The 12565-nt window shown below is 42.4% G+C and overlaps 1 protein-coding gene across 3 annotated transcripts in view; it reads left to right on the top strand.

The window, feature by feature from the left end:
• GUCY1A3 (guanylate cyclase 1 soluble subunit alpha) overlaps window positions 528–12565 on the top strand; it is a 64932-nt gene continuing 52894 nt past the window's right edge. Inside the window, exon 1 of one of the 3 annotated variants that reach the window (XM_005691313.3) lies at window positions 528–760. The gene's annotated coding sequence lies outside the window, so the exon portion shown is untranslated. Of the gene's footprint in view, window positions 761–809; window positions 1004–1132; window positions 1200–12565 lie in introns of those variants that run through there. The other 2 variants (XM_005691312.2, XM_018061473.1) reach the window with 2 other exon arrangements.

Consider the following 12565-nt stretch of genomic DNA (forward strand, 5'->3'; position numbering starts at 1 on the left):
TCATGATTAATTATGAATTCAAAATGAAACAGCATAATGAGTTTTTTTTAGTCAGAAAGGTGACTAAAAACATTTATGTAAGACTTTATTTTTCTGTGCTGGAATACATACACACACTCACCCTGCACACCCACCAAACAGAACTAAATGTACCAAACCAAGCAGAATCAGGACCTTACTGGAAAGATGTAAATACTCTGCAACCGTAGAACTGCATTTACAAAGGAGTAGATTGGCGTTAACCTGAGAACCAGGGCACGAAAACCATCCACGCAGACATCAATTTCCAGCAGAAATGCTGGAGTCTTCCATCCACGCAGACACCAATTTCCAGCAGAAATGCTGGAGTTTCTAACTACGGAGAACTACAGTTTTTCCGGCCCAGTGCACAGCAGAAAATATATATTTTTAAGTGGGCCAAATTTTCCTTGCGTTCCCTCCCTCTTTTTCCTTTCCCCTCGTTTGTCCCGGTCCCCTGGTGTCTGTCACCACACAGGAACTGCCGGGAAAGCGATTGGGCGGCTGGAGGACTCAGTTCCCCGGCCCTAGTCGGGTCGTCGTGGTGGGTGGGACTCAGTACCGAGCTGATTTTCCACGATCTGGTTTCACTGCAGTTTTTCTCCACTCCGGCTGCTAGACTCCGGGCAAAAAGCAGGGAGTCGCCTTGGGGAACCCTCCCACCCCAACCCAAGGCGACCGACCGACTCCTGCGAGGAGGGCGCGCCGCGAGGCGACAGAGGCCTCGAGTGACCTCACCATGGTGCGTTTCAGCCTCTACTTTCTTTTTCAGTCTTTCGTTGCAGGGAAGGGGAGGGGTTCCAAAAAGAAGTCAAAGGCAGCAGGGAGAGGCTGTAAGGGATCCTTGGGGCGGGGGGAGAGAGAGAGAGAGAAAGAGATGGAGACGCTGGGAGAGACCCAGGCTGGAGCTGGCTGAGCGTGGGCGCAGCGCGGGAACCGGGTCTGCAGCGCTTTGCGCCTGCCCCGCCTGTTGAGCAGGAGCCGAGTAAGCGCTGGCTGTGGGGAAACCGGTGCAGGGACCCGCAGGTGCCGCCGCCGGGTCTCCTCTCCCGCCCACCGCCCCCTCATCCCCCACCCCTGCCGCCCCCTCGCCTTCTGCGTTGGCAGCGCGGATCTGCTAGGTGCGCCCGGGAGCTACCGGCGATCCCAGAACGCAGCCCCGAGGTCTGGGACGCAGCCGAGTAAGTGGTCGCCGTGTGCCCGCGCGGGTCAGGGCTGCCAGGGGAGCGGCCCTCTCCGCGGCCCCCTGCCCAGGCCTATCCCCCTCCCCTCCGGGAAGACTTCCTGAGCTCCCAGCTGTCCAGCCCTGGGGCCGGCCGGATTCCCACGCCAGGGAGGAGCGAGGGCGCAAAGAAGACGGCGCCCGGGGCAGCTCAGGGCCCGAGGGACCCGCGGCGGCCGAGGGCGGAAGGCCAGCTGTGGGTGGGCGCCGGGCCGCGCCGAACTGGCGGCTGCGCTCCAGGGGCCCTGGCGTGAGAACGCGGGGAGCTGGACGATGCTCTCCCACGGCCCGGGCGCCGGGGGGTCGGAGCCCGCAGAGGGAGGCCGCGCTGCGCCGGTGCTCGGTTCGCGCTCCTACGGGGCGGGCGGCGGCAATCCGGTATAGCTTAGCGGGGCCGCCCTCAAACTTCCACGGGGGCTGCCGGGGCTCTACCGAGGAGTGAATGTGCGTGCGCGCGTGTGTGTCTGTGCATGTGTGTCGGGGTGTGTGTTCGCGTGTGTTTGTGAGCGCGCGTGTCTGTGTCGGGGTGCCCGCTCGCGCGTGTGTTAATTGCTGCTTGGGGTGTGTGATTCCCACTGTGATTTGGGGGAGCAGTGAGCAGGGGTCTGCGTCTCTGTGCCCGGAGCCCGTCTTGGATGGGCTCAGCAGCCTCGCGGGGGCACTTGTGTGGAGGCTGCTTTGCACTGTGGTCACGTGGTTTCAGGCTATGGATTCCCTGCGTCTTCTTTTGCTCCCTCACTTCACAGGATTGTGCCTTCCTTTTACACTTGGTGAACAGTGTGTATCTTCCGAAGTAAACCAGAAGGTTGAACGTGTCGCTTAATTGTGACTAGTGCATCTTGGTTTCCAAAATACTGAACCCCTTCGGAATTTTAAGAAAAGGTCATAAAACATAGTTCTAAATCAGAGCTTCATTTATAACGTATCAGAGTCTGTTGCATGATGGTGATTTTATTAAATGTTTACCTCTTCACTAGAACTGCTCTTAGGAGGAACATCTTTGATCCTCTGATGACACATGGGTAAGCGTTGGAGTCTTCAAGTGATGAATGTAAATTTTTATATCTTGGTTCATAGTGTAATACTAATCTGTTGCTTTTCCTAAAACGGCTTTTGTTTTTGTTTCTTAAGGAGTTGTCATTTCCGGTACTATATTATGAAGAGTGGTAAAAGTCAATAATGGCAACAATATAACAAAAATATGAATGTCTAAAATGTTAAAGCAAATCTTAATTTGTCAAAAAGCCATGCAAACTTTATTAGGCATTTGGTGATCTAGGCATTAGGCATTTGCTGGTGTAGTCTGCACTCTGTTCAGTTATTACACAGCTTGTTTGTGGGTTGCTTCCAGGGGTCTAGAAATTTTACTTCAACATCTGGGTCGCGGCATTTTAAGGGAGATAATCCAGGGTTCTCAGATAATTTAAAGTGATTTTTGACCCAATAGAAAAATAAAAACCACAGAGTTAAATAAACTATTCTTTTCATGTTAAAACAGCAGGCTTTTTGCATAAAGCCTGTGTAGGAAAATTCTAGAATAATTAAATATTGTTACAGTAATTAAGCATCTCACATAAAACAGACCCACTTGTATGTTTTAAAGTGTATCTGTTAGGAAACTTAAGTAGCTTAAGTTTATTTAATAGAAATTTGTAATTAATAGGTGGCTACCTTCTGCTGCTTCTTGTGCTGTAAGATCTTTTTTTCAGTGCATGACAGAGAAAAAAGGAATTTTATTTTTCTCTCATTGAAATCCAACATAAATATAATGGAAAGTACTTATGCATGGTATAATGTTTTGTAATGTATGAATATAAGAAGCACCTTAAAGGTCTGCTACAAGGTACCTGGGTATAAAATAACATGTTCAAGGCACCTTTTTGTCATTCTTGAGAACATAGAAGGAGATGTGGCTTATACAAGGCTTGGTCCTCATATCTCTTATAACTATGATCTTATGTTAAGACATTATTTTGAAAAACTTTAAATCAATCAAGATTGAATTAAAATTGGATTAATTAATTGGAATTAATTGCATTAATTAAAATTGGATTTAATCCAATATTGGATTAATAAGTAAAGAAGTAAGTGAATTCAAATCGTTATTTCCATTATGAATGTCAGATTTGCCAGGAAGTTGCTTAGCTTCCTTTTATTTGCTAGGAAATAAAACTTTTATGTCATTGATTTTTATACCACTTAATTATAAATATTTACCCAAGCAACTTTTGTTAAATGTTACTATTTATTACTTTTTGCATATTTGTAGAAACATTTTTATTTCTAAAATATCAGTAATTTAACTGGTTTTTCATCTCTAGCCTTCTAGATGTTTTCAGTAAGCATTTGTTAGGTGGCTGGGCAGTAGTTTTGGTTGGGTCTCTCCCTCTTGATACAAGAAGAGTTTTTTGGCAATTTTAGGTCTTTAGATGAATAAATTTAGCTACTCATAGACTAGTTGACTCATTTGACACTAGAGTAATTTTTTGGCTTTCCTGACTTACATATGCTTCTTCTGTTTTTCTCAAACAGTTTGGAAGTGTCTGACCTAGTTTATTTCTCTGTCCCCTGAGTGTAGGCCAATAGGCTTGTGCTTCCTATAGCCTTGAGGCTTATAGAGTATGAACAGAAGTATTTGCTAGGAGTGAGGGGTTTTAGGCCAGTCACCACCAGCAGCAGTAGGTTATAAAACTGGAGGGACTCTGGGCCATATACCCTTGTGGGCACACCCCGCCCCCCACCCCCCACCCCCACACACAAATGTGATTATCAACTGCTTGTAGTTGCTTTCCTGGAATTCTTTGTTAATAATCTTATTATTATTATTAAAATAAAACCTCCCTTGCAGAAAATCAAAGGCAACTCAAGTTAATTCACTCACCACCTCCTCCTTCTCACCACAGTAGGAATTAGTAAGAAGCCCAAAGAAGACAATGGCTTTGGGAGCGAGCACTCCTGGAAAGGGGTCTGGGCAGACCAGGGAAAGCTTCTTCATTCTGAATTTTTTCCAGGTCTGACGTAATTCTGCTTGCCCTTTCGCTATGCTGCCTGCCTTACATCAAAAATACCCATTCAGACAGGTAACCCAGACAGAGAAAGACATTTATCATATGATGTCACTTATATATGAAATCTAAAAAACTGGTACAAAGGAACTTATTTACAAACCAGAAATAGGCCCACAGACACAGAAAACAAACTTATGGTTACCAAAGCAGAGAAGGGAAAGGATAAATTAGGAGTTTAGGATTAACATACAAAACTAATATATATATAATATAATAAATTATATATATATATATAAAGTAGGTAAACAATGGGGATCTACTGTATAGCACAGGGAATTATACTCAATGTTTTGTAATAAATTATAATGGGAAAAGAGTCTGAAAAGGAATATACCTCTGTGTGTGTGTGTGTGTGTGTGTGTGTGTGTGTGTAACTGATCACTGTGCTATACACCTGAAATGGAGACAGCTTTGCAAATAAACTATACTCCAATTAAAAAAATACCTGTTCATATATCTTCATCACTACCAAACTCAAATCACCCTCAGGCTATTCATCCTTGGATTCAAGATGCCTGGCACATGGTGGGTGCCTAATAAGCTTAATTGTGTTATCTTCATAATAATTTTTTCTTCTTCATAGTTATCGATTCAGGTTTTTTGATGCCTTGGTGCTGTGGGTATTTGGTTTGGGAATACTGTCTCTGGATTAGCATCTGTTTTGTGAGAAGCCTGCAGGAAAGAACACTGCTGTGCTTTTTTCCCGTGGGGCTTGCCGCTGGTTCAGAGCTGCTTGTAACCGCTCATCCACCACTGCCCAGCTACCTTTTGTCTTTCTAAGTTTACACCATTTACCCTTTCCCCATGATCTGTGCTTATTGACTTCCTGAACATTCCACTTGCCTGGGGAATCTACACTAACAAAGGATTTGTTTTCTACACTTTGACCAACTGTAATCGCCTATAACTTAATTCAGCATCTAAGCATTGGATCCACAGGACTGCAGTCCACCTCCCTGGGCCTTTCTGCCCAGCTGAAGAAGCTGAGCATTTCAGATTCTTTTTCTGACCTCAACCCCTTGTCCTGATAAACCCCTTTACTCAAAACCACTTATACCCTCCTCTCCGGTGACTACTCCTTAGCCATTTCCAATTTTCTCAGGTTTTCCTGTCTTTACTCAGTGCAATGATTTTGGCAAGAAATGTCAGCTGTGCTCCATCCCTCTGCTCTCTTGCTGCTAGACCTCTTAGCTTCTGATTCCCTCCAACTTCAGCTTCAGGGGTGGTTAATAGCTCCAGGCAGTTATTTTATTCTTTCTTGGATAATTCCTATCAATTTCTCCATGAGACATGTGGCAGAGTTTTCCAGTCCAAATTATCTTTAGTTTTTCCATTCTTAGCAGGTGACCTTATTTCCAAATTCAAGGTGAATATTAAGATTGATTTAGTAAGCTACTTACCAAGATTTATCTTGAATGTGGAAGGCATTCCTTTATGTGACCTGTTCTGAGCATAATAATTCTTTTCTTATATCGAGCTATACTATTTGCCTTTATGATATTCATATCCAAATTTTTACCTTTTAGAGTACTTATACAGAAAGCTTTTATATATAATATTTGAGACATGTATGGCTTCTCTGATAACTCAGTTGGTAAAGAATCCGCCTGCAATGCAGAAGTCCCTGGTTCAATTCATGGGCCAGGAATATCTGCTGGAGAAGGGATAGGCTACCCACTCCAGGATTCCTGGGCTTCCCTGGTGGCTCAGATGGCAAAAGAATCCACCTGCAATGTGGGAGACCTGGGTTTGATCCCTGGGTTGGGAAGATCCCCTAGAGAAGGGAACAGTATTCTGGCCTGGAGCATTCCATGGATTGTATAGTCCATGGGGTCACAAAGAGTCGGACATGAGATCTCTATGGTAATGTTCGTTTTCTTCAACTCACCCTTAATTGGCATAGTTTGAGTATCTTATTATCATTAGGGAATTTCTCTTTTGGATGCATTCCTGTTTTTCTGAAAGTGTGGTCCTGAGAGCTGAAGCAAGAGGAAAGGACTAACATAATTAATCTCCTCTAAATACCATATGGTAAATCATCCTAAAATCAAATCTGCCCTCTATTCCACTGTATGTTTTGCATCCATACTACACTGTTTAATTAGGCATCGTTTTGCATTCTCTTCTGCAAGTATACTTCTTTTCCTCAGTTTGCACGTTCAGCCACTAAATGTGGGACTTTAAAAAATACTTACTGCAACTAAATATAATCTTTACCTTTAGTTAGCCTATTGTTCCAGAGGGTCAGGATATTTTCAGATTTTAATTCAATGAGACAGGCTAGCTATTCTTCATTTAGAGGCATGAGCAGATTTAATCAGGATCAATTAATACGCTCTTCCAATACCTGTACAGAATGGAGAATGGGCAGAACATTTAGCCCCAGATGCCTCCCCTCACGAGTCCCTGAATTAATCAGCCATCTTTAGAAGGCTGTTCATGTTGTGTTATGGTCAAGTAACTCATTCCTCAGAGTTTACATTCCTTTGTGTGGCCCGAGTGGGTATATTCTGTGACAGACTTGATCAGATTCCTTGCTGGTATGCATTTCCACTTTCTGCAGACTAGCTATCAAGTAAACCTGTAAAAACAGAAGGAAATAATCCTAGGCTCCTCTGTAATGATGGGTTCCTGTGTCTCCCTAGCTGGTAGGTAACGATGCCTCACATTTTGAGTGTGTACAGACCATAATGTTGAGAATCTCGTGGGAGTAGAGCCTGGAATCAGTGTCAAGTGCTCTTGACTATAAAGTTGGTGGAATCCACCTTCTGTGTTTTGAGAATTGAGACCATGGCCAGATTCCTTGCTCTCTATCAACCCTTCCTTCATCATAATGTTTTAAAAGATGATTTTAACTGTACACATCCACACATGCTCTCAGTACTTTGTGGTGAGATTTTTCCAAATTAATGGATTTAAACTCTTTCGGAATATTTAACTTCATACTCTTGCTTGGACCTTAAATTTGTTACTTAGGTTTTTGTCTTGCTTTTGCCAAGATCATGCTATTTTCTTGAAGAGCTGAGATGAAACTATACCAGCATCTGGTAGTTCTGCCTGTCCAGTCAGGTAGCATCGTTTGAATATCTTTGCCACCAGCAATCTGTGTGCTCTTCCCACAGCTAAAGAACATGGTTAGCACTTCTGTATCTGGCAATAAGAATGAGAATTGAAAGAACGTATTTTGAATTTGTGATTTTTCAAAACACATGATTTTTCGAAAGCTTCAGCTTACTTTATGTTTTAGGACACACTTTTCAGAGGTTAGTCACTCTTTTGTACCCCACGATGAAGTGTATTATGGAGTATGTATGTCACTGAGGAGGATGCAAAGTTTATGGCAGTCCTGCCTGCCGGAAGTTAAAGTCCGTGTGTGGAAGATACCAGCACCAGAACAGTCTCAGAATTACATAGCAGCACTCGACCGGGAGACGGATATTTGTGCTGCAATTGTGTAAGTTCTCAAGAACCTCAGAAGCCATAGTCCCACAGGAGGGAGGTGCTGAAGAAGGCTTTCTGGGCAAGGGCTGGTGCTTAGGGGAGGCTTTACAGCAGGATGAGGTTGCTGGATGTTGCAGGACCTGTGGAGTATAAATATATGGAAGGATGGAGAGCGTCAGAGGCAGACGAAAGGAAGGGGCCATGCAGGATGCAGCTGGGTGTGTAGGTGTGAGAGGTGTGCAAGTGTGTGTGAGTGTGTGAGGTATGTGTGGACGAGTGTGTGAAGGTATGTGTGTGTGTGTGAGGATATATGAGGGTGAGAGTATGTTAGGGTGAGAGGGTGTGTGGGTGAGCGGGTGTGTGGCAGTGTAGGTGTGTGAGTGTGAGAGGGTGTGTGAGGCTGTGAATGTGAATGTGTGAAACCATTTATGGGTGGAGAACTGCATAGGCAGTTCTTCACACCCTGCAGCTCTGTAGTGCCCCTTTGCAGGAAACAGGATGATATCCCGTCCTTTTCTAGATTCCCTGCCCCTCTCTGGGTTTCAGGGGGGCTGGTACCTACTCAGCCTTTACATCTCAGTCTGGGCTCTGCTTCCCAGAACCTTAGTTGCTCTTCCACATCTGCAAGAGCTTGTTATGTTTCTCTGCACCTCCCTGTTCACTCCCCATCCTATCATTATTCTCCGCTATAATTTTTTTATTGGACTATAGTTGATTTACATGGTGTGTTAGTTTTAGGTATACAGGAAAGCGAATCAGTTATACATATACATACACATATATCTATTCTTTTCAGATTCTTCACCCTTATACATTATTACAAAATATTGAGTATAGTTCCCTGTGCTATACAGTAGGTCCTTGTTTATCTATTTTATATATAATAGTGTGTATATGTTCATCCCAAACTCCTGATTTATCTCTCCCTCCTTTCCCCTTTGGTAGCCATAAGTTTGTTTTCTATGTCTGTGGGTCTGTTTCTGTTTTGTAAACAAGTTCATTTGCACCATTTTTAGATTTCACGTATAAACAATGTCATATGGTATTTGTGTTTCTCTGTCTTATCCTCTGCTGTAATGGCTTCCTGAATTGTCTACAATGGGAGGAGTTACCATCTCAGGTTAGTTCCCATTCTGTTCACAGACATGTAATAGAAGTGCTCCAGAAATCATGAACATTCGATTGAAATTGTATGATGTGAAATGGGCAGCTGGGAGCAGTGAGTGTTGGAGAATATTGGTAAAAAGATTTACAGTAAAATGGGGTTAGGTTACAAGATCAGGATAGACACTGAACCTTTCTTTCTTAGGTTATGTGAAACCATTTTGGGTTTTTTTTTTTTTGAGTTTTGAGGAAGGGCTGTGTGGCTTAGACACCACTTTTAATTAGACTTTCATATATCAGTTTGAACACTTCAGAGTTTGGAATGCATCTCTAGAAGTAACAAGGAAATTGGGTGGCTCCTCACCTTGCACCGGGTGTTTCCATCCATGAGGTTGACAAAGCTTAGAACTTTAATACTCTGTCTTTTAAAAGATTTGTTTACTTACTTGGCTGCATCGTATCTTTTGTTGCAGTGCACAGACTCTCTAACTTTGGCGCATGGGCTTAGTATGGGGGTTCCTCATTTCCCAACAAGGGATCAAATCTGTGTCCCCTGCATTGCAAGGCGGATTCTGAACCCCTAGACCACCAGCAAAGTTCCAGTGCTGTGTATTTTTATTAGTTAGGTTGTGTTACTAGTCTAATTTTGTATGTATGCACTGGAATTGTTAGCTCCTTATTCTCAATTTTCAACCATTTTGCAACTTCAGATATGCTCAATTATAAGTAGTTAAATGATATGTGGCTCATATGATTTAGTAAACATGGGACACAATTTCACTGTTTCATTAGTATAATATGAACTTTTAAGTGGTGTGTTTGTGAATATAAAGCTTCAGTTCAGTTCAGTTCAGTCACTAAGCCGTGTCCTACTCTGCAACCCCATGAACTGCAGCACGCCAGGCCTCCCTGTCCATCACCAACTCCTGGAGTTCACTCAAACTCACATCCATCGAGTCGGTGATGCCATCCAGCCATCTCGGTTAATTCTTCACCATGGATGAAGAATTTAGAGGATTACAAATGTAATGTGGAAGACACTTGGATAAATATACTAACACTATTGAGACTTGATGTGTCAAGATTTGAGGCAACAGATTTTTATGCTGGATTAGCACTATATGTTTCCAAGTGTGATCAGCAAAAGGCAGTCCTCCCCATGAAAATTCTGGGGAAAAATTCATTTTTTTCAATGTCTTAAAATATTTGCAGTCACTAATGATAATTAACATTCTTTGTTTATCTCCACAGCAAATAACAGTTTAATATGCCACAGCCTCTATTTCTGGGTCTTTTTTGTGGGGACTGTTTAGAATAATGTTCTTAAGCTCTTACTGTGTCATCTTATGCTAAAGAATTTTCCCAGTGGAGCAAGATGTGATAGTTTTGGATAGAGTCTGAGGGTAGCAGGCCATCCTAGCTGAAGTCACTATCTCTCTCCACCTCTGTCCTAGTTTATTTTACTTAGGTTGGATTATCCCTACAACTCACCTGACGGCTTGTCCAGGAACAAGAAGGCTGGGTATCACAGGTGTCATAAGGTCACACTTTACAAAAGTTTCTCTCCCATTGGTCCTGCCCCACGGCCAACTCTTTTGGATTGATCCATTCCTTTGGAGTGGACACGGGGTAACTGTTCTATATCTTTCTTCCCTATTAGTTTTCTTCTTTGCTGGTGAAGGAATGTCCTAACTGGAGGTGGCTAGAACATTTTTTGCTCACCTGCCTTGATTATCTATCTAAATCAAACCAAGTAAAATCTGTTTAGTTCTTCTTGTCTTAATATTGGCTCTGTTTCAGTGCATGGTGGATGTTGGGAGCTGGGGTGCTGTCAGTGTGTTTTACACACAGTAAAATGGCATTTGGCTGTTTTTTGTTTTTTGTTTTTCTGCAGTAGCTGTCCTTGATAAAAAACATTGGTCATTGTGTGAGTACCAAGAATTTTTGCTGCATGCTAGGTGTCACACACCCTTTTAAGTGGTGTAGAGACCCCGTGGTGCTCAGAGCATCATGTGGATAATCTGACAGCATACTTTACGGCTAACTCTGGTCCCACGTTTCAGTCATGCTCCTATTTGAATTTTGTGTTACAGCTATATTGTCTTAGCTGCAGTTTGTCACCAGACTCTTTCTTGTCTTGCCTTTTTCCTTTGCACAAATTTTTCTGCTCCTTGGAATCCTTTTTCTTGTTTCCTATGCTTTGTTGTTCTTACTTACTCAACAAGGCTCATCTTAAGTCATTTATTTGAGGAAGCACTTACCAAAGTACTGTGTCTGGGTTAAAACAGGCTTTTCTGTGTCCCCATGGCACAGAACACCTCATAATAGAGCACACTTCACTAAATTTGTGTTTTTATTCTGTCCATACTCCTACATGAGACTCTCCTTTATGATCTAGTGTTGGCTTGTTTTCGTTTGGTTTTGTTTTTACTTCCTGAAACCTCGTCCTTTAGAATGCAATAATAGGTGCTTAATAAATAACTTGCAGGATGTATGAACAAATGAATAAATGAATGGTTCGATGGATGGGTAAATCCAGGGGTTCAGAGAGACAGAAAGATTAAAGATTTTACGTAGGTAGAATAATTATAAAGAGAGGTCTTAAAGAAAGCATGGGCTCCCCAGGGGGCTCAGTAGTAAAGAATCTGCCTGCCAAAGCAGGAGATGCAAGAGACGCAGGTTTGTTCCCTGGGTCTGGAAGATCCCCTAGAGTAGGAAAAGGCAACCACTCCAGTATTCTTGCTTGGAAAATCCTATGGACAGAGGAGCCTGGTGGGCTACAGTCCATAGGGCCACAAAGAGTTGGACACAACTGAATGACTGAACACAAAGAAAGCACTTGTGATGAATTCCAGGGCAGAATATGAGCTTTAAGAGGAAAGTTAGAGTCTCGTCCAGGATTGGAGAGAAGCGTGCATCCTTGGTCGATGGAGAGTGAGTATAAGATGAGGGTAAAGTGGTAGCCACACAGTTAGTGAGCCACACAGTTAGTGAGACTTCAAGTTTTTCATCTGTGAGCAGTAACTATGCATTTGGTAAAATAACTCACAATCAGTATATAATTGTTTGAAATAAAAAGGAATATATTTTCAATATTTAACACATTCAGGTTGTTCCAGTTGAAGTGCATAAAAAAATCCAGCCTTACCCTGAAGCACAACTGATAAGAGAGCAGTGGTTTCATGTGTCTTAATACAGCTATAGATACTCTTTTGGTATAAAAATTTTGAAATTTGAGGAGTGATCATTTCATAAAGGTTGCTTGTCATATGGGATCTGAAGCCATTAAAATCCATCCTTCTGTGAATGGAGCCTTTATTCCTGCATGAGTTTGGAACATCATGGTCACTGGAAAATTCTGGTCCCTTTGTTTTGTAGATCTTCCAGATGTTGACAAACTACACTTTATTATAGAATAGGAGAATAATCACATTAATTAATATCACCATGATCTCATCAAGAAAACTTGAAGTATTGGGAAGCTGTCCAACAACCATAGTAGATGTACACGGTGCAGCTGTGGGTTGAGGAAGTTTTCCAGTTCTCTCTTTTCAAGCCAAAAATCTGTCCTTAAATAGAGGAAAACTATAAATAAATTATTCTTTAAATTAGAATAAATATTGTTAAATTTTAGAATAATAACTGTTAAGCTGAAAATTTAAAATTAAGAAAAGTTAGTATAATTTAACATCACTGCAAAACAAAACCCACA

The sequence above is a fragment of the Capra hircus genome, chromosome 17, assembly GCF_001704415.2.
Source record: "Capra hircus breed San Clemente chromosome 17, ASM170441v1, whole genome shotgun sequence".
NCBI lineage: Eukaryota > Metazoa > Chordata > Mammalia > Artiodactyla > Bovidae > Capra > Capra hircus.